The sequence below is a fragment of the Xiphophorus maculatus genome, chromosome 5 (assembly GCF_002775205.1).
Source record: "Xiphophorus maculatus strain JP 163 A chromosome 5, X_maculatus-5.0-male, whole genome shotgun sequence".
Lineage (NCBI taxonomy): Eukaryota > Metazoa > Chordata > Actinopteri > Cyprinodontiformes > Poeciliidae > Xiphophorus > Xiphophorus maculatus.
The window spans coordinates 26,224,082-26,246,401 of NC_036447.1; the positions used below are offsets into that span (position 1 = coordinate 26,224,082).

The 22,320-nt window shown below is 39.5% G+C and overlaps 1 protein-coding gene across 1 annotated transcript in view; it reads left to right on the top strand.

Annotated features, from left to right (window-relative positions):
* Nucleotides 1-8,763: 8,763 nt before the first annotated feature.
* The window catches only part of LOC102233016 (vasorin-like), a 30,552-nt gene continuing 16,995 nt past the window's right edge, over nucleotides 8,764-22,320 (top strand). Inside the window, exon 1 of the mRNA XM_023334375.1 lies at nucleotides 8,764-9,029. The gene's annotated coding sequence lies outside the window, so the exon portion shown is untranslated. The remainder of the gene's footprint in view (nucleotides 9,030-22,320) is intronic.

Consider the following 22,320-nt stretch of genomic DNA (forward strand, 5'->3'; position numbering starts at 1 on the left):
TCTCATACAGATGCTGAAATGGCAGCATTATGTGAAATCGGTATATTTTCAATTTCTCAAGAACCCCACCTGATTTAAATTAACATTAATCATTTGATTTTTCTTTCCTTTTTAAAAAAAAAAAAAAATATATATATATTAGTAGCTTATTTCTTTTAGTTTCACGAGTTTGCTCTTGTAACCCGCGGTATCAGAATACTTATTTGACTAATTAATTTTATGATAAGAGCAAAATCCCACTGTATTGATAACTAATAACTTTTGATAGCAATTTTTCAGAGACGTTTGTGAGTAGGACGGGTTAAATGTTAATTCTGTCATTAAATTAAAAACAAACTCCACTGTGGTTACATAAATAAAGTAAAACTGATATAAGTAAAATATAATACATTATTCAGAAAATTATGTTACTTAAACTGGCCTTGAGACAAGAAACTGTACCCAGAACCTCTTTTTCAATCAGTCACCACAGACGAGTGATTTCTGTTAGTTTCTGAAAGCTTTCTGCGGCTGGAACGAGCAGAAGAGCAATCAGTATTTGATCACTTATTCTTCACCAACAGTCTGCAGAGAGCCCTTTCTGCTATTAGCAAACACCTGGTGGAGCTGCGCAGCTGCTGAGTTCATTATATGAACTACTGATCAGTCCAGCGCTCTGGACTAAAGTTTGTCAGCCCATAATTGAGGAATGTTGATGTGATAATATGCTGAAGGCGGAGAGTCAGAAAGAGCAGGAGTCCAAAGAGACAGAGGTCCAATTTCCAGGCGTTGAATTCAACACATAAGGCATTTTTATAACAACTGAAGGTAGAATAGTTACTTGACCGCTCTATAAAATGCCATCATGTGGTCAGAAAACATACTGCTCCTCTAAAAAATGCTGGCGTTGTTTGGAGCTGATGAGTCTAATTGCTAATCATTTTGGTTACTTTTGATGTGTTTTCAATTGTTGGTGTAATTATGGGACTTATGGTAGTTAAAGTTAATGTGGGTGGTTAGCAGCTGTTTGAAGAGTTAAATGGGCAGTCTTATGTGTTTTCCAGCCACATTTTATAGCACAATCAAGTGGCTATGCTACCTTCAGTTGTTGCAATAACGCTCTATTGCATGATTTAAAAGAAATCTGACTTGGTAATTTAATGCCTTAAAATTGGGCCTCTGTCTCTTTAAGGAACTCTTGCTCTTCAGGAAGTCATCGCAACATGGCTCCTCTATTAACCCTTTAACAACATTTTTACCGGTGTTTCACTGAGCAGCAGCTCCTATAATGACTTCACCAGATGTGCAGTTCCGCCAGGTGTTTGCTAATTGTTGCTGGCTAGTCTGAAGGAGCTGAGCGGGGGTGTTGCCGGGGGGAGCGATTTCTCTGTGAGGCTCTGTGGGGTGGAGGCTCGGAAACTTCAAAACTGCAGCTCTTAGGAGGAGCTTCGTCCTCAAAGGCGGGGCTAGGTCCACCCAGGCGCTTTGCACAGCTGGACGGTTGCCATGGAGATGAAAGGCTTCCTCAAACATATAAAGAACACTCCAGGCATGTTTTTGATGAGGGAATAACATTATAACATGATTTAGTGCTCAAAAAAGTCAATATTACGTCGTACTAACTGCTTCTTTAACAGTGTGGTAGAAATAGTGTTGTTTCTGCAGAAACATTACATCCAGGGTCATTAGCGAGTTCAGTCTTGGTCGCGGTACGAGTAGGAGGATTCATGCCTGGGCAGAAAGAAGGGGGGATTTATGGTGGTTAGGTGAATGGTGGTCCTCTAGCTGAGTTATAGCTCTTTGTGTTTTGACAGTGCAAACGCTTGTCTTGTCCTTTACTGTGGTGTTTTAACAAACACAGAGTGAGGAAATGAATCATTTTGGAAATTGTGCAGCAGCCAAATGCCGGGGCCATCTACTCGCTTTAACATTTCTGAGCTAAATGATGTGTAGCACCATCCGTCTTCTTTAGTCTAAGTCTGAAAGTCCAGATGCTCTGAAGACGCATCCTAATCTGTGCTGTCAACACAAAAACGTGTCAAAACCGATGCAACTATTTTAGAATTCAAACATTAGAAAAACACATTTTTCCTTCCTGACAGGTGTTTAGGTGCTTAAACGTAAGCAGAGACGCATGCAGACCACCGTGGATTGTTAGAAACTCTTGAGTAAATGATGAACCCATTGTGAGCTTTTAAAGGGAAGCCGTCAAAACTCCCAATATTCAAACTCACAGTAAACATCGGAGAAACAGTCAGCATTACGCTTTGGGCAGTAAAAGATTCTCACTTCATTATTACTTTGGGAAAATAATAACTGTCTCTTTTAATTTTAGCTACACAAATTTAAAAACACAGACCTTTATTGTGATCTACCTTCTATTATTGTATTTTATTTTATTATGATTAATTACAAAGATTTTTCACAAGCCTGGTTTTTTTGTTGCCTCACTTGGCATTTGGTGCCCTACACTGTAAAAACAAGGCGAAACAAACAAAAAAAACCCCATAAACAAATTACAGGTAAAACATTTTTTAAATTTTCACATTTAGACGATTAGACGGCATTGTCACTGTTGATATTGCAGTTAAAAAGGTGCTGGAGCCAATGTTTTACTGCAACAACAAAAAAACGTTTTAACTGTAAGAGAGAGAGAAAAAACAATGCTTTTCCCTAAAATGAACAAGAAAACAATCTATAAAATGAATGTCAAAATGACTGTTTTCATTGATTAATTTATTTACGGCAACTTCCCATCAATTCAACAGTTTAAATTTTTTTGTACGGTTTATGAATTTTTCTTGTCACAATTTTACTGCTTATTACTGTTAAAAATTACTGATTTTTTTTTTTTACGATGTACGTGCCATAGGTGGAGTGACGGCACTGATTACAGCCATAGTAAATATTTGTAGTCTTTATTGAGATTCTGAGACCTTAGAAACTGAGACGTTAGCATAGCAAGCTAACGTGAGCTAGCGGACCATTCCGGCTATCCGCCTGGTCTGGACGATGTTTTTAAAATGGTTTGGGTTACAATCCTCTCTGAGTGGAAAACGAAGGAACCTGAAACCAAACAGGAATGACTCATTAAGTAAATCGGGGCTCCAAAGTTAGCTTGGCTCCTTTTAAAAACCCGCCACTTCAGCCAAATCCTTCGCTCTTTTCCACCTCCCTGTAATCACGACAGGAATTTACTCCCACCTGTTTTCACACCGACTGTCAGCTGTTGTTTCAGGCGGCGTATTTAGCGACGTGTCGCACTTTGTCATTTTAAGTTTTAGATTTCATACACTTTTTTTTTTATTATTCTCTGTGTGTTTTCTCTGCAGAGTTTTGTTTTCCCGCCTTGCCGTCGTTCGGCTCTGAGTAAAAATGGCGGAGAGGAACGTCCCTGACATCTGCTTGTGGTCCACACAGGGAGGTTAAAGGCTATGTGAGCGCAACACAGAGGAACTTTAGAGTCTGTTGCAGGAACCAAACGCGATTAAGGTCATAAGCACATTCTTCGTCATCCTTTCTTGTGTCTTTATATTATTATTTTTCATCTGACATTCAATCAGTGCTATAGTAAACAGAAAAAATGAAAAACATACTCAAAGAGGGCAGATCGTTTCAGAAAATGTATTTATTTATTTATTTATTTGGTAAAAGTTTTTTAAGACTGGAAATTAAAATGTTCCATCTAGGTAAGAAGGTAGAGGGATAAAAGGGAAAAAGTTGTACTTCTTTGTGCTTTCTTTCTTCCAGTACAAAATGATTCTAAAAATACTGAACCCCCTTTACTTTATTATTAAAATAATATCAATAGTAGGTTGGTATCAGTATCCGATCGATGCTAGCTAGCATGGTAAGATCCATACTTCAGATAATCCAGATTCCCTCTTGCTTTATTTATGCATCGCAGTTTCTCAACTGCACTTCAAAAAGATTTAGTTTTGTTTTGATTTTCTCTCAAAAGATAACTATTTGTACTTTGCAGTTTGTTTTTTTGTTGTTGTTATTATTGTTTATCATGTTAAAATATATTTTCTACACCTATAAACTTTGGGCAATTTCTGTCCCAGGTTTGGACAAAATAATTAAAACAAAAAAAACAAAAAAGGTTTGACATATCAAACTTAAAAAGAAGATATCAGTATCGGTATTGGCGATACTCTTTCTGCATTATCGGATCGATACAAAAGTATTAATTATCGCACATCTCTAGTATTAACATGGGTGTATTTTTGCAAAGGCCTCTGGTGTTTGTTAGAAATGAAAGAAAAAATTGCTTTTTTAAAAAGACAAAGGTTATATTTATTTTTTAAATAAGTATGGGCAATATCTTTAGCCTGAACATTGCTTGTCATACTTCTGCCAGAAATTTGGTAATTTTATTGTACTAAATGACATCCAGGACTCCATTTATTTTCTTAAAGCTTACCACCTGAAGTGTGAAATCACGTAACAGAGAAGTATTCATATACATTTGAATACAGACAGAAATCAAGCTTGACAAGAACAGAACTCTAAAAGAATGAGCACTTTGATGAAATTAGCAAAGTTCAAAACGTCTCTTGCTCTAAGCAGCAACATAAACGTGTTTGTGAAGGTCTACAGGGCCAGAAATTCATTATTTTTGTCCAAGAACAGGTTACTACACTATCACATGTAAGATATAATAAGAGGGTACCAGGTTTATACAACTGCTTTTACAAAACTTCCACAAAATCTAATAAAATCAGAGATGAGGAAACAGGATTTAAGGAAAAAAAAAACCTCTGCATGCTGTTTTCGCCTCCCTTTATTTCTCCTGGCTCAGGCCCAAACACTAAATTTGACCGCCTCCCTCGGGGAGAGTATCTCCAGGCCCAAATTCCTTTGCGTTATTTCATGTTTACTTTCTGCTGCAGCATTTTTTCTCCCTTCTGTGCACCAGCTTGCATTAGAGGAACTCCTCCAACGTCAAAAATATCATCAAAATCCGTGTCCAGGCATCTGCGGGCCTTATATATAAAAACATCCTGAGTTTCATGGATGTGTGAAAAGCACCATGAAAATGCACAGCTAAACGCTGAGCTTTTTAAAAACATTTTTCTTGAAAGAAAGAAGAGACGGTGCGAGATGTAGAAGAAGTCATTTCCGTTATGTTGTGGAAGCCTGCGAAGGGTCAAGTCTTCCACAACTCTGACTGTGTGAATCACATAAACGCTCTGAGCAGCCCTCCTCCTCTGAACCGTCACACACAACTCTGTTCATCTCACTGGTTTGTTTAGTTGGGGTTTTTTTTTCTCACAGTTAAATCACATATGTGTGTGTTTCGGGTTCTTTAAAAAGGCTTGTATGTTTTTGTTAATTTGATATTTCTGAAAAAACTTTTTTTTTTTTGCTGTCTTTCTATTGATTCCTTTAATCTAAAAATCAATTTGATTTCAGGCGCGTCGGCGTTTCGTATCGATTTCTTCCCATGAGAAAATCCCACTTTAGAGTTCCACTGCAAACAGCAGGCCAAACATACCTGTCGGATAGCTGTGTTTGCTTTCTCGCAGTCCCATCAGAATCTGTTCCTCTTTCTCACACTGACGCGTCCCCATGACAACAGCCAGCAGCCAGGCTGCTCCGATCCCACCGGTCAGCCGGACCTGCAAGGCAAAAACCGAAGGCTGCTGAGTTCTGCAGCGGGCAGCAGGTCAACTGGTTCCATTTGGAGATTGGACCGGTCTCAAAGCGTTGAGATTGTTTCAACGGTTTGAAACGATCAAAATTCAATTCTTAATTGTTAATTCAAGGAAGCAAGAAAGATGTCTTTTGGTCTTCAAAAGTTTGAATATATTTTAAAGAAGCTAAACTAAACTTGTCCATATCTTACAGAAGAGTGAATAAGTAAAAAAAATAGCTAAATCAAATGAATAAAATCTTGGCAAAGGAAACATATTAGTGTGTTAAACACTTTTAATTTTAACTAGAAGAAGTGAATCTTTGTTAAATGAATGTGACAATTCATTCATTCACAGGTGCGACATCATCGTTATGAATAATTACACTGCAAAAACACAAAATCTTATGTAGTGATTTTAGTCTAGTTTCTAGTGCAAATATCTAAGTACACTTGAAACAAGACAAAACTAATTTATAAGTAACTTTTCTGCAAGAAATAGGAGCTTGTTTCACATAAATAATTTCTTAATACTGGTAAAAAAGTTCTAGATGTCAGACATGTCATACGTGAAATAATCTGCCAGTGGGACTTGTAGTTTTTCATGAATGTTAAGGAAATATTGACTTGAAACAAGCTTTTGTATCTTGCTGAAATGTTACTTGTAAGTAAGTTTTGTCTTAAGACACTTGTACTAGAAACAAATGACTTTGTAAGATTTTGTGTTTTTGCAGTGTAAAACCTCTCAGTATGCAGATTTCTCAGTTAGAAAAGAGCTACAGAGTGTGTGTGCATGGCAGACAGACACACTGGACCTTGTCTTGGAACAACCCAAGGCCTTAGAATCTCATTGTCTGGAGATAAGATTCATTCAGCAAAGATGACATTATGTGCATAACTTGAAGGGAAATTAAAAACTGTGGAATGTCACACTTTGAAGGTTGCGTGCTCTACATTCTCATGAATACTTGGGTTGCCCCCTGTGTTATAGTTTCCAATTTAAAGATGGCTAACCGATGAGGTTTCTTTGTTTTTGTTTTAAAGGGACAGCGTTATGTAACATTGACTTTTTTGAGTATGCAAAATAGTCGATTTTTGTATACTCAAAAAACAAGCCTAGAGTGTTGCTTCCTTGCATGTTTGAGAAATTATGTAATCTCCCATGGCAACCATTCAGCCGTACAAAACGCCTAGGTGGACCTCGCTCCGCCTTAAAGGACGAAACTCCTCCTTGGAGCTACAGTTGCAAAGCTCACAGAGCAGCCTTCCCACAAAACTCCCCAACTCTGCTCCTTCAGACTAGCCAGCAGCAATTAGCAATCACCTGGTGGAACTGCAGATCTAACTGAGCCCATTATACCGTTAAGCGATACAGGACTGAAGCTTGATGCTATCCACTCACGCTATGGCCTTCTTGTCTAATTTGTGTCTTTTAGTTGGTTCTCATGTGCGTCAGCAGCTGTGCGCCAACAGACCCAAACATATATACACACCATGTGTTGGGGTCATCATGTGTGTGTACACGCTTGATATGCTGATGAAACCCTTTTGCCAGGCCGAGCGCTGGGGAAAGGCAATGCCAGTCTCAGATTTCAGTGTGTTGTTGCTACACACACACATACACACACCACACACGGACACGTATTTAGTGTCTCGCTTTTCAGCACGTGTCAACCTTAGTTGACAGAAGGAAATGTTTGGTTAGCAGCACACCTGCAGCAACTTTCCCAAGACTGTGTATAAATAAACCTGCTTAAAATGGAAAAGCAAACTTGCAGACTGTACTGGAAATAAAGTGAAATGTGACCGGTGAGCGGAGGGAGAGAGGAACAGTTGACACAAGATGTTTGAAAGATAAAAACAGGTGAAATACAAGTGGGTTTTATTACAAAATAATATTTTTTCATTTATATCAACACAGAGGGGATCTGAGTGATGAAAAACAGCGACTTAGCAAATTATTATTATGCTGAAGACATCCTAGTATCTCAAGTTTGGAAATTTTGGAATAAACTTTCAGTTTGAGCTCAGTCAGATTTAACGAAGAACGTTTGTGAACGTCAATTTTAAACTCTTATCACAGATTCTCAATTAAATTTTATTTTGGACTCAATCATGCTTGTGTACACCCTGCCCAATGTGCTAATGGCGGAGAAACAACTTACTGTTACAGGAAGCTATGGACTGTCATCTGTGGCTATGCTAACTAGCCTTAGCATTCATGGCAGGCTTCATTGTGAGGAACTAGCTGCAACAGAGAGATAGGTGAAGGTGTGACCACACATACACAACTTCATAGACAGCGCTAAGACCCTCCTCCTGGCTCCGATTGGTTGTTTCTCACCAACGTTTCACAGATTATTTGTCTCATATTATATTGTCACGACATGGTGACAGTTTTAACACATATGTAAAAGGATGTTGTTTATAAAAGTCACATACTGCAGCTTCAATGTATTTTTCATTAAAATTCCTTCACACATTTCCACTCATAAAATTATAATAAAGTCAGTTGAAATTTGTGTTTTTAACATGACAAAATGCCAAAAGATACCAGGCAAATGAAATGTTTTTTAAACATGTATTAATTTTTGTGATACTCCTCTAAAGCACTTTATGGAAGAAAATAATATGACAAAACAATTCTGAAGCCAGACCGCCGATATGTGTGAGCTAGATATGAGTTACCTATTTATTCAAAGCTACTTTATATCAAATATGCTCAAAATATATTGTAATTAATGCGTAAATGTATGTATTTATTTAGTTAGGGTTTTTTTAAACAGGAAAAGATTAAAAGATTTGGGCCTGTCTCAGAATAATTGGTGTTTTACAGCAAAATGCTGTTCTGCAGAATATTAAAAACACCCACAGACACCCGACATCACATGCAAATAATAAGACTATATTAACATACATAAAAAAATAAAAGCAAAAAATTGGACATGAGTTGTAAACTGATGTTCTACGTGTTTTAATGATTACTTCCGTAACGAATGAGGCAGTAATGAACGAGAAGAAAAAAGCCTCGTCAGCTTCACTCAGCTCTCGTGCAGGTGCAGCGCGAAACGGGGACGCCCACGGACGCGCGCGCCCGGCCTGCCGTACCTCCCACTTCCCCGCAGCTTGTTTAACTTCTCGCCTCCTTCACTTCACTGAGCGCTTTTGTTGAAGTCCGGCGGGGCTGATGCGAGTCTTCAGAGCGCTGCAGTGATTCTCGGCTCACTTTAAGCGATGTGTTGGGGCTAACTGCGCTGTGCCGCGAGAAAAAGAAAAAGGTTTTCCCTTCAGTTTTTTTTAATTGTTTTTTTTTTTTTATTACTGATAACCCTCCCAGCCACCCCCTTACTGTGGATAAGGAATTGGAAGTGAAGCCGCATTCCAGCGGGGCTCTGGATTATACTTTCCCAAGGTAAGCTTCTTCTAAACCTCCGCTTGATTGGAAAACTGTGAGCGCACACTGAGTCTAATAACGACCTATTTCTTGTTTATCGGTAGAAATATTGCACTATTAATGACGCTTAACGCCGAGTAAATACATCAAACGAACAAGGATGTTGTGATATCAATTATACTTAGAGCGAATCAACAACTGGGTGAACTTTAACTACGAGAGAGTGTGAAAACAAAGCTCTGTTCGGCTCACATGTCAAGAACCGACTTCCAGGCTGGGGGACTTGAGCAGCGGCGCCTCACATTCCTCCGCACCCGGTGGACGGGTCTGTATCTCGGGTCAAGCGGGCGCTCTTGGTGGGAGGAGGCCAGAGGAGGAGGGCTCCCCGCGGAGAAATGTGGAAACACGATTAGTTCTTATCTCTATCGCTTCTTCAGACCGTGGCGGTGTTGAATTTTGCGGATTAGAGGCTGTTATCTGCCCCCTTCTCCGCGGCTCCAGCCTGACCTCTGGCTCTCTTATCACCTCGTGCGGGAAGCTTTTATTCGTGATTCGCGCGAGGCAGCAGAGGCAGCCTGCCGGACGCTCGCGCTGGGTCTGATCTTTCTGTCATGTCTTGTGTGTAAATGTGTTGTTTATAGCAGGCTCTGACTAATGTTTGGCCGTACATTTGATGCATAGAACATGAAATCGAAAAAAAAAAGAGTTGTTGGTTTCACCCAGCGCTATCTATGGTTTTCCCTGAATATTGGTCTCTTAAGGCTTCAACTAAAACTTAAAGTGAATCCTAATGAATTTAGAATATTATCAAAGAGCTAATTTATTTCACTTATTCAGTTTTAAAAGTAAAACATGTAGATCTCATAACTGATGGAAAACATCCATAATGGAAAGTTGTACGGAAGGAAAAAGGTGTGAAAGCAACAGGTGTCATCATCTTCCGAAGAGAGTATTTTTTGTTTTCTGTTTTTGTCAGCGTCTCAATTATATCTTAGTGTCGCAAAAGTTTCAACATACATTTATTTATCACTGTTGGGATGTGACTACTTGCAAGCAATAGTTGGTAAGATGCGATATCTTCAGTGTTACGTAGTTCTTGCTCACCATGTTACCCATATTTAGCTAGTAAGATGGACTCTACAGTCATCATCAATATCTTTGATGTAGGACCGCAACTAACGATTATTTCAGTAACTGATTATTCTGACGATTAATCAGGTTTTAAAAATTGGCACATTCTGCAGATTTTTCTTTTCACGCTTGATAGGATTAATCCTATCAATTGACATTAATCTGATTAATCACAATTAATCTCACTAATCACGATTAGCCTGATTAATCGTGATTAATTGTGATTAATCATGATTAAAATATTACATTTATGCAGTCATTTGCAATTGAATCACTGAACACACAATAAAATGAGAGCTGATGGCTGTAATTTGAGATATTGTGCAGCTCTGATTTAAGCAGCTCATCATGTAACAGAAGAAGTTTAAACACATAAATTGTTTTGTGAATTTGAACGTTGTATGATATAATTTACAGGCTACGTTCTTCAACACCAAACAGGCAAATCAGCATTGAAATAATCATAAATTATGATATATACTTGCTTTTTTTTCTCGGTAATTTGTTATTACACTCACAATCACGTGTCATTTTCATGTTTTATATAGTAAAATACATTTTTAATGTTTGTCTATGGGCTTGTAGATCTACACAATGATGATGTATTAATATGATGTATTGATGATGTATTGGCAGTATGGTTGAATTGTGCATTTAATCAGACTCAAGAGCCCTATTTTCATCTCAGGCTGCAGCTTTTACATTAAATCACAACTTGTCGCCCTCATTCTCTGACGTGTGAGGAGTCTGAGGCCCTGAAAGAAGGCCTAAAGTGGAGCACAAGGATGGGAAAAGCAAAGAAAGGTGGAGTCAGAAGGATGGCAAAGGTAGAGGCGGAGAGCAGAGCAAACATTCCTGCCTCGGTGCCTCAGCAATTTAATTAAGGTTTTTGTGAGATGCGGCAGCGAGCAGCTCGAGGTGAAGGCTTAACCCACCCTCCCAGCCCTCAACCTCCAGGTTTTCAAAGTTGGACTAATCCCACGGGGTCAGCTAATAAGTGTTCTGGTCATGCTGCCATGACAACTAAACAGGACGGAACCGAACGGGAAGCTCGCCAATCAGGGAGTTAATAACCCACGAGGGAAGTTAAAGAGGTACAAGGTGAAGAAGATGGGACTGATGCGCTGAATCGCGTGTGTGTGTGTGTAAGGTTTTATTTGCTATCAGTCACATTAACAACAACAAAAATAAATCCCTTCTCTTTGTAAGCTTAAGTGTGCCCTGTGGTGCTCAACACACATTGATACACACAAGCTGGCTCCTCGGCTTAGGTCAGGTTTCGGTCACTGTACCATTTTTTTCTCAGTAGGAAATAACATCAGTGACTAATGCGGGTGATGTTGTTTTTCTGATGCCTGTAACTCACATTTGGCCTCGGTATACGTGTTGTAATTTATGTTTCCATTACATCTTTGGTGCAAAGTTTTTCTTGGCTTTCAGGTTTTATTAAAGTTTTTCCTAAACTTTGATTAGGAAAATATAATTCAAGTGTTCACTCTCATGTCCTGGTTAAGTTTCTGTCCTCTCTATTTATTCTTTAAAAGGGCAGCATTATACAAAATCTACTTTTTTTTTTTAGCTTTACATCATGTTATGCCTTTCCTTTATCAAAACATACCTGGAGTGTTGCCTTGATTCTTTCATGCATGTTTGAGAAATCCTTTAATCTCCATGGCAACCATTCAGCCGTGCTAAACGCCTGGGTGGACCTAGCTCCGCCTTCGAGGTCAAAGCTCCTCCTGAGAGCTGCAGTTTACAAGCTTCCGAGCTTCAGCCTCACAGAGCAGCCCTTCCCTAAGCTCAGCCACTCAACTCCTTCAGACTAGCCAGCAGATATTAGCAAATACCTGGAGGAACTGCACATCAGCTGGAGTCATCATAGGAGCTGCTTCTCAGTTCAACTCTGCTAAGAACGATATTACAGGGTTAATAGAGGAGCCATGTTGTTCCTGATGGCAGAGTTGAACTGAGGCGTTTCTTAAAGAAACAGAGGCCTAATTTCTAGGCATTAAATTACAACGTTTCAAATTTCTTCTGAGTCGTGTTTCATATATACAGCATTTTTATAACAACTGAAAGAACACAGTTCCTTAATTGTGCTATAAAATGGCACTATGTGCCTGGAAAATACACAATTCTGCCCCTTTAAGTGGAGCAGAATGAATCAAAGATCTGGTTACAATGAAATGGGTTACACATTTTGTGTTTTGTCCCAGTTCCTGGAGTAATCCACCAAACCTTGATCACCCAGAATGAGCTGAACTGCAGGGATTATATAGCCCTCTGCCTCTGATTCACCAGACCTCGTCCATACACTTAAAAAGGGGGATTTTCCTTCTGAGCATGCTCTGAAGTTGCAATATAACTTTGTAAATCACTTTCTTGTTTTTTCTCCATCCTTAGAAATAAGATGATTGCAGATTCATATATTTCCCAACAGAGCAGAAATTGTTTTTAGTCAACTTTCCCTGGTAACCATGAAGATTTCTTGTGCTGAATGTTTCTGTGCTGTTTTCAATTGGGAAATCAGACGCTCACATTATTGGTAATGTGGTTTATGGGAGATACATTAGTTTGATATTGAAAATAAAAAACTATTTTAATATCAATTGGCAGGTTCATTTTCAGCCTCGTGATTATTTTTTTTTAGGTTTTATTGGCTCTAGAGGCCTTTATTGACAGGAAAGTGGGCATTGAGAGAAGGGGGAAGACATGCGGCAAAGGTCACCAGGGCGGGAATCAAACCTGCGACGGCCACGTCAAGGACTAAGGCCTCCATATGTGGGTTGTGATTAACCCCTGTGTCACCACAGAACCCAGCCTTGTGATTTTTTTAGTTTGTGTCTAGCGGTGTCGTTGCAGCTTATCCACTCCAGATCTAGTTCTAATTTGCCCTGTGTGCAGGGCGGGTTAACCTGAAGATTGACTAGTTAGTATCTCCAGCTTTACAATTTCTAATTGTCAAGAATTGAAAAGAACATTTGAGATGTTTTTTTTAACACATGTGCCTTAGTGGACAGCAGCAGTGCTGATTCTACCCACTGTCCTCAGCTGATTGTTGTTTCAACTAAATCCTATTGTAATATGAATTTTCTCTAGTAGAGCGTGTCTTAAATCATCAAGGATGTAAGCCAGTTTTGTGTCCGTTTTCAGAGTCGTGAAATGTCTCACATTACATCTTTACAAGTTCCTCTGACACCAAAGGCATTTCAGACTTTCAAACCTTGAGGCTTTACGTGCTCACTGGATTGGAACCGCAGTCATGTCTGAGCGCACGCCCTGCCTCCTCGCCTCTGCAGACACAGTTTAGGGGGTTGTTACTCCTTTACTAACCCACGAAGCGTGTCCTTAACTACCTTCCTCTAAGTTATCCTCATGGCATCTTCTGAAAACATGGAGGACCAGGAGGGTGAGTCAGAAACATCTCTTAACATTTGGAACAGGCGGGAAGGATGCTTTCAATCTGTAGTGAGATTACCTTGGCGTCTTTTCTAGTCAATGTCATTTACTGAATCGTAGAGATAAAAATATCCAACATATATTGTTCTTTAACTTTGTATGAAGTTTAGGGAGGTGTTTCATTTAGCCTTGTGATAATGTTCTTCCCGCATCAAAGCATACCTGGAGTGTTGTGCTGATTCATTCATGCATGTCTTAGGAATCCTTGACTCTCCAATGGCAGCCATTTTGAGAGTACGTAAATGGCGTCTCACTGCTCAATTCCTCCAGACTAGTGTCAGCAGCAATGAGCTAGCACTACTAAGAATGGTTGCTAATCTTTTAGCATTGGGAGCATTGTTGAAGTGTAGGAGCTTCTTAAAGAGACAGAGGCCATTTTCAAGGCATGAAAAAGTCAAATTTCTTTTAAGATTTATACAGTTTTTTTGTTTTTTTTACAACAACTTAAGGCAATACAATAAGTTGATTGTGAGCGGCAAATGTCACGGTCAGAAAGCAGGGGTGTTGTCCTGTCAGAACGCCAGTTTCCAAAACCACACACACACACACACACAAAAAAACTTGTAAAAGCGCACGCGGGTTCAGCGAGACCCCGCCGCACAGATGAAAAAACTTGTGGGGTCTAAATGACCCCATCTCTTAAGACTGCAGGAGGGCTAGGAGAAGAAGTTGTTCATTCAGCATTAATCGGAGCTGGCCGTTTATCCTTCTTTGTGCTAAAGAAAACACACCACACTCAAGTCTGTAAAGAGGAGCAACACTTCTTGGGGGCGTATGGTTCTGGGATGGTGGAGGTGTGACAGATTACAGGAAGACTCCCCCCTTCCCCACCTCTCCTTAGCCCTACTATGCTTTTGTCCTCGAGGCAGACAGCTTGGTGGTACGCACATGCACCCTTTCATCCTGATTCAATAGGCTGGGTTCTTCGAAGCACCCTTTAGCGCATAAACACACACACACACACACACACACACCCATTCAGCTTGTAAATCGACAGCTCCCTTGGGGCTGTAGGACTTTGACAAAGCACTTTGGAAGACAGAGGTCTGAACCTGTGATATTCCTTCAAACCCAAAAAGGCCCGACAGGTAAGGTGAGATGCAGTGTGACAAAAGATAACCTGCATTGATGGAAAGGTCCGACAGGCACTCTAAGAGAGAGTTGGATCTTTTGGACTTTCTTGCTGTCAGGAAGTGTGATATGTTAATGAGACAGAGCTTCAGGTATGAAACCAATTTTACAAGGACCCTGTTATATAGCAGAATACAGTGCACTGCAAAACTATTCATATCCCCTGAACCTTTTTGGGTTTTTTTCACTTAATCACAGCCTGGGAGCAACAGGAGACATGGGTTTCAAACTCTGTATTCAGGCCACCTGTTGCTCTCGTAGCATTCCAGGTCTTTTGAGGTGTGTCTCTAGCAGTAATTTACACCGAGGCATTGACGTTTTTGCCCATTCTTCTTTAGAGCATCACCCAATCACTGTCGGATTGGATCCAGAGTGTGTGTGAACACGAATTTTCAAGTCTTGCTACAAATTCTCAATTGGATTTAGACCCGGACTTTGGCTACGCTAATTCTAACGCCTTGATCTAACCCATACCATTTAAACTCTGGTTGCCTTTGGTGTTTTCTGACCAAACCAACTTCATCCACTTGACAGAGTTTTTAGTTATTCAGTGACGAATTGTGCAAATGCAAGTCATTCCTCACGTCGGTTAAACAGTATCAGATGATTTCAGTATCAGCTAAAATTGGAATCGGCAGGTCAGGCTTCTTAAAGCTTGGCGATCGGCCAGAAAACTGCAATCGGTGCACCTTCTTCTTTGGATATTTCTTTATAGCCTAACTCTTTAAAATGTTTCCTCAACATCCTTGATCTGACTGCTGTGTTCCTCAGTTGTCAGGATGCTGTTATTTTACCAATGTTCTCTCACAACCCTGATAGAACTGGAATTAAACACAGATAAGTTGTGTTTACTACAAGGATGATTTCTGAATGTATGCTAAATCGTACTGAGCAAACATTTTAAGATTAAAATTTGTAATAAAAAAAAAAAATAAAATAAAAAAAATAAACATTTTCCTTTGAGTTCATTTATCCAAATGAAAACATTAAAATCAATAGCTGAAACCTAAAAAGTGAAGTTTAAGGAGTAAGGCTAATTTTGCAAGTGAAATTAGACAAATTTTATTTAAAGAGACTGACAAGACCTGTTACAACAAGAATATTAACTCAGCTGTAGTCTCAGCTGCACCACAGTGTGACAGAATTGTGCTGAACTAATTCCAGTCATTTCAGGTATATTTTTTATCTAAGTTTAAGAGATATTAGTGATTACACTCCGCCTTGGTGTGTTGAAACACTGTGCAGTTCGTTATTTAACTAAACCATTCGATTTTTCACAATGAGAAGAATGCGCTCACGTTTTCTCGTTCCATCGCCACACTCGAAAACTCACAAGCAGAATCACTTAGTCCTCCTCTGAGGCCTCGCTGCAGCTGGTTGTGGATTAAAAGGTTAGAGGTCGAAGGGCGAACGAGTCGACCCGCAGAAATACCGGTGAAGCCGAAGAAGCGCAGATACAGAAGACGTTTACAATCAGTCAAACTTACAGTTGAATGGCGAAAACAAATACGCGTCCCCTCTGCCCGCGTAACAGAAAGTGTGCGTTTTGGGGGATTTGCCGTGTTTAGATTTGGCTGGAAGCCCAAACATGTGGTGATGGCAGGAAGATAAACAGATCAAAGCAAAAACCTGCAGGTCACGGAGCAAGAAGCAGCCAAGACACGGTGACAGTAGATATGCCAGCGATACTTGTAATGTTAAAAATGTTAAAATCTGAAACCAATATAGGATTTAAAGCTACATCATGTAACTTTTATTATAAAAAAAATATATATGTTTTTTACATATCAGTTAAAACTATCATTATGTCAGCAGTATGGTATGAGACAATCTGACAAAAAAAAAAAAAATTGAGCTCTTCTGGCTTCTTCAAGTGCTAACTGCGGAAATATATCACTTAGTCAGAAAGAACCAATCAGAGCCAGGGGGAGGGTCCGAGCGCCGTCAATCATTCCTGTGTACGTGCCACTCACACCGTCTCCTTCGCGCTCTGCTACGTTACAGCTTCTTCCCGATAGCACAGCCTGTCATGAACGCTAAGGCTAATTAGCATAGCCACAGATGAGGGTGGACAAATGGTTTTCCTGGAACTGTAAGTTGTTTCTCTGCCATTTGCACATTTACTTTTCACTTCAGGAAATTAAAAAAACAAATCACATTCTCCATTTACATCAGAACTGCAGTTTGCAGTGGTCAATCAAATTAAAACGCGACACGATACTTTGAAGCTTGCGGTAAGAGCCTTATAAAAAGAAAAACATTTTAAGGCCAGAGAACTTTTGCATGACACTTTCTGAATGCAAACACTCTGCTTCGTGCCAACAAAACTGTGATTATTTCTTCATCATTCCTACCAAATGCAGCATTTGCAGACCGAAAAACTTTGTTCAGCAAAATCCGAGAAAGAAGAAAACATTTTAAGTCTGTGCTTGCAAGCAATTGTGTGTAATAAATGAAGAAAAAAAATATGGTACACAACTTTTAATTACTGTTTTCTCTACATTTGTGGTGTCGGACGCATCGCTTCAATCTGACCGGGCTAGAGAAACCATTGTTCTGTCTGAAAGCAGTGTGGAGAGCTGCGGTGGCAGGCATGTCTGTGGCAATTTTAATTTGAACGTCTTGTTCACAGATGAGAACCAAATGCCACTTCAGAGGGCCGTCACGTGGATCAAAAGCTGGACAACAGCAGCTTTAAAGGACGATAGAGTACAGAACAGAATGAAACATTTCAAGTGTTGACAGTGGAAAACATAAACTCGCAAGTTAAATGTGTTCAGGATGGAGTGTGAGTGCAGAACGTTGCAAATGTCCTAGATGTATTTGCGAAACTGAAATTCAACTATCGACTACGTAGAAGTTTACATGAAATGAATGCAGTAAATGCAATATCAAGTTTAGATATTGCCTGCTACCTGTCTTTTTAAAATGTTAATTTCAAAAGCATTAAACGTTTCTGTTACCATTCACACAGTTTAAAGTCCCTATAATAAAATATGACTTACATTAAATATTACTTCTCTGTTTCTTTAAAAACTCTTCTTTCTGAAACTCCACTTTTAGGAAGTCATCACAACACGGCTCCTCTATTAACCCTTTAACAACGTTGTCACCAGCGCTGCACTGAGAGGTAGCTGGTATAATGAGCTCAGCAGGTGCTTGCTAATTGCTGCTGACTAGTTTGAAGGAGTTTGAGTGGGGAAGTGAAAGAGAGGTGAAAGGTGCGACATTTTGGAAACTGCAGCTCTGAGGAGGAGCTTCGTCCTCGAAGGCGGGGCTAGCTCCACCCAGGCGTTTTGCACAGCTGAACGGTTGCCATGGGAGATTAAAGGATTTCTCAAACATGCATGAAGGAATCAAGGCAACGCTGCAAGTATGTTACATTACATAATACTGCCCCTTTAAAACCACATTTAAAAATACAAAAGTAAGACATCTACTCCACATTATGCCAAATGACATTATAATTAATATTTCAGAATAATTACAACTCAGTGTTCAAGTCTTGCACATGCACGTTGGTAGAACCTGTTTGTTTGGGACCCTGGCTTGATATAAATGATATCTGTGTTGCAAAATAACGGCTCGAGACAAGTTTTCTGTTTCTGGATAGAAAATAATGAAATTCTTGTTGACTTGAAGGAACATTAGCAGAACAGAAGGAGATGACTGCAACCCTCCACATTCATGTTTGGTTTAGCATATAAGCACCAGGTTTTATCTGACGAAACGACTTCAAAAGTAGAAATTTTCACCTCGTTGCCACTCTAAGCGATTGTTTCTCTTTGGGCTCGTAAACCTGTTCTTCCCACACCAATAACTTGATCCCACTCAGAAACTGTGCGCAACCTTTGGCACAACCTTTTTTTTGTTCCAAAGGTTTTTTCCATTGATCTCACTTGAAATCTAAAGCAAGTTTTGAACATTGCCACAGGCAAAACTGAAGCTGTCTTATCAAAGCCAATTTTTTACAATTTTTTTTAAGGTTCATATACCTGCCAATTTCTGTTTCCTAATGAGAGGAGCGTGATTGGTTGGTTTCTGCCTGTCATGTGTGCCGTATCAGGACATTGTAACTGCTCTTGGCTAATGCGAGACTCTCCATAAACACAGACAGACCAGCGCAGGTCCAAACCAAGCAGTCAGCGGGTCGGTCAGCTGCAGAAACATTACTCCGTGGCTCTGATAGGGCCAAAACACACCAGGCTGCTCCCAGAATGACAGATGAGACGCATTGGACAAATTAATGCAGCGCAGATTAACGGAGCAATTTTCCAGCCTCAATCAACTGTGGAAAATAAACTCAGAGGATCTGCATTGGGTCTTGACCGGGTTGATCGTTGGTCCAGAACTTCCTGCTCGTTAAAACGTAACTGCTGCCATTTTTCAAAGTGACTGGAATGAGATTCCTGATCATAGTTTACGCTACATGTCGACTCTTTTTGAGTTCAGATCTGCCTGGAAAAATACGCATTTTACTAGCTTTCAAAACGTGGATCTTGAGTCGGATCAAAGATTGGTTAATGGAACAGATCAGAAACCGACTTCATTGTTTCACAAATGGGAAATCCAGGTGTAACAGCAGCAAAATTCACACAAAAAAGTTCTTAAAGTCTTAAAAACAATAGATATATAAAAAACAAGATTGACAATCATGCAACAATAATAGTACTACTAATAATAATCATGTAACATAGACTTGAGTCAGATCACTTTTCTAAAAGTGTACAAAGTGAGCATGTTTATCAAACACTGAAAGAGACAAACTATTCACAATATCAACCGCCAATATTGATCAGTGTAGAAAAATAGATGAGCAACAACAGCAGAAATGTTATTTAAAAATGAGTCATTACAACCTGGCAAGAAACAACGTGAAGCATAATTTAAAAAAATAATAATAATGATTGAACTCATTGAAATACTAAACAGAAAATAAATGACACAATGATGTCGATGTTTCTATTCAACAGTTTACATTTCAAACTGGTTGTGGTCATTTTGTCGTCACGCCATTGTGATTTTGCAGTTTTGGTTGTTTTTTTTTTGTTTTTTTTACTGACAGCCATGACGTATTTTGTCCCTATCATTCATAAATTTAGTTTTGAGTCTCCTTTGAGTGTACGGCTTTGAAAATTAGAAGATTAAACTAGCCTTCCCCAACCTATACGTAGTCCACTGTAAGAAAAAATGATTTGTGTGACTCTAATTGCGTGATGTTCAAATTGTTTGATGTAAGCCTTGGTCAAGAGTCCAACTGAGGATTAGGAACACAATCAATGGAAAAAAAAGGGGAAATGTAAAATCAATTAAAGATATTCAAATTGAGATTTGAGCATCGTTGGAAATAAATGTGTCTGTAAATGATCAAAAGGAGAAGAATAATTTAACATGGTTAATGTCTTTTTAAATACCTCTCTAAAAAAACAAATGAGAGAACAAATTGGAGCATCAAAAGGAAACGAAAAGACTTAAAAGAAAATTTTAACATCTGCGTTGTTGGTAATTAACCCCCAAACGTCTTTACCTGGGCTCACAAGTGAGCATGCAAACCAGAGTGCGTGCAGAACCAAAACTTTGACGTAATTTGATAATAATATTCCTTTTCCTCAATAAAAAAACAACAACACGATGTTCGCAGTTTGAAGAGCGGCCAAGTCGTCAAAGATGTTCCAGCCGTGTTCATGCACGGTAACTGTTTGCAGTTTCCAAACCAAATCCGTAGCAGATGTCGTCCTGAGTGGAAGGAACGATGTGCACTCGCACTTTGCCAAAAGCAGCCAGTTAAGGCTAGGAGCAAAATTTAGATCCAAGACTGGTATGAAAGGCAAAAACAAAGTGAGAAAAAAAAAAAAAAAAAAAGATTGGTTACAGCAAACAATGCGACTGCCCGGTGGGAAACGAGGTGTTTGTGTAAATGCTTCACGTCGTGTTTGCACCTCTCCAGGCGTACCTGCCGGCTTAGTCACAGATAAGCTGGTGTGAATGAAATCTGGCTGAACCGCAGGTACACAGAGACTCTTACACATTGTTCATCAAAGACTTGTTTTGCTCCAGGGTTTGTTTGAAAAAAAAAAAAAAGCGTCACCCATTTGATAAAGTCTTGTTTTTCTGTTTAGTTTGTGGAGTTTATGTGGGGTTCTCTTGCTATATAAACCTGTTGCGTTCAATGTTTTTACGCTCTTGTCTTTTTTTTTTTCTCGTTTGTCTGCGAATGCAGCCCTCCTTATCTATACAAACACAACACCGTTTTCTCCCCGTTCCTTACTCCAAGAAAATCACCCTGAAGCCCCCGCCCCAGCCCTCCGGGATTTTTTTTTTTTTCTTCGTTTCAGCGCCTGGTCTGCAGTCGAGCGTGTCGTCGCCATTCCTTCACGTGTCTCTACCTCGGAGTCCAGTTTCACCCCACGGAGCGCGGCGGGGCCCGGGGTTTAACCACTAGCATATGAAACGGCGTGTTTGGCATCGAAGTCAGCGCTGGTTGAAGCTTTGTCTCAGATAGCTAAGAAAAAAAAGGGATAAAAGTTCAGTAATGTCCATTAGTCAGTCTGTTGCCTGATCTGTTCTCTGCGGGGTTATGTGATGACTGGCTGCTGTTTGCTTATTTTAAGCTCAGACTAATGATTTTAAATTGTAATAACTTTGTTTTGCTGATCTTCTGGAAATTCACCGCTAGCAGACTTAGAAAGTCCCACAGCTGAAGAGTCTCTGAATAAAAATTGACTTGGGGGGCAAAAAAAAAAAAAAGAAACAGAAAAAAGTATCTCCTTAACTCTTTAATAACTCTAATTTGTAGACACACATGGATCTGAATGTTGTGGCCAATTTCTGAGTTTTGATCTGCTAATGTAAACTATTGCTTACTCAAATTTCTCTGTAACAGTAATGATATAACACGATCTGAATACAGTTTTCTATATTTATGTTTTTGCAGGCGCCCTGCCAGGTAGGTTATGTTGCACCGTGTGTCAGAAAACAGGATTTTATAAATTTTTCAAAGCAGAAAACAAAATAACTACAGACTTTCCCACTTAAGCGGAATATAGCATTTAATATTAGCGATTAGCATGGTTAGCATGACTGCTAAAACAGCAGTCTCTGTATTAAGTAAGGAATACAGAGCCTTAAATTTTATTTCCAAAAGGCTGTCAACATTTTCGGATCCAACTTGTTTCATGATAAACAGAAGTTTAAAAGCTCAAAAGGAAAAAAACAACAACTTTACATGTTGAGCCTTCCTGTTATCTGCTGACAGATTAACTCTCTCTCTCTCTCGCTGTCATGGCCTGAATGAAAAGAGAAATATGAGGACAAACACTGATGTTGGATAAGTGAGTCTCTCCTGTAGTCGAGGTCAGGACCATCGATATATATTACTGGGTTGGACATCGGCAACTAGTAACGCTCACCTGCAGGCGCAGAGATGACGTTCGAGTGCATCAGAAATCAACACTGAAAAGCACAAAAACATTTCCCACACACAAAAAGGGGACGTAAAAATCACAAAGCTGAACGTTCAGCCCATCGGAGTTACAGGTTTTCAGGCTTGATGTTTATTTGGCGATCATTAACAAGTGATCGTCTGAAA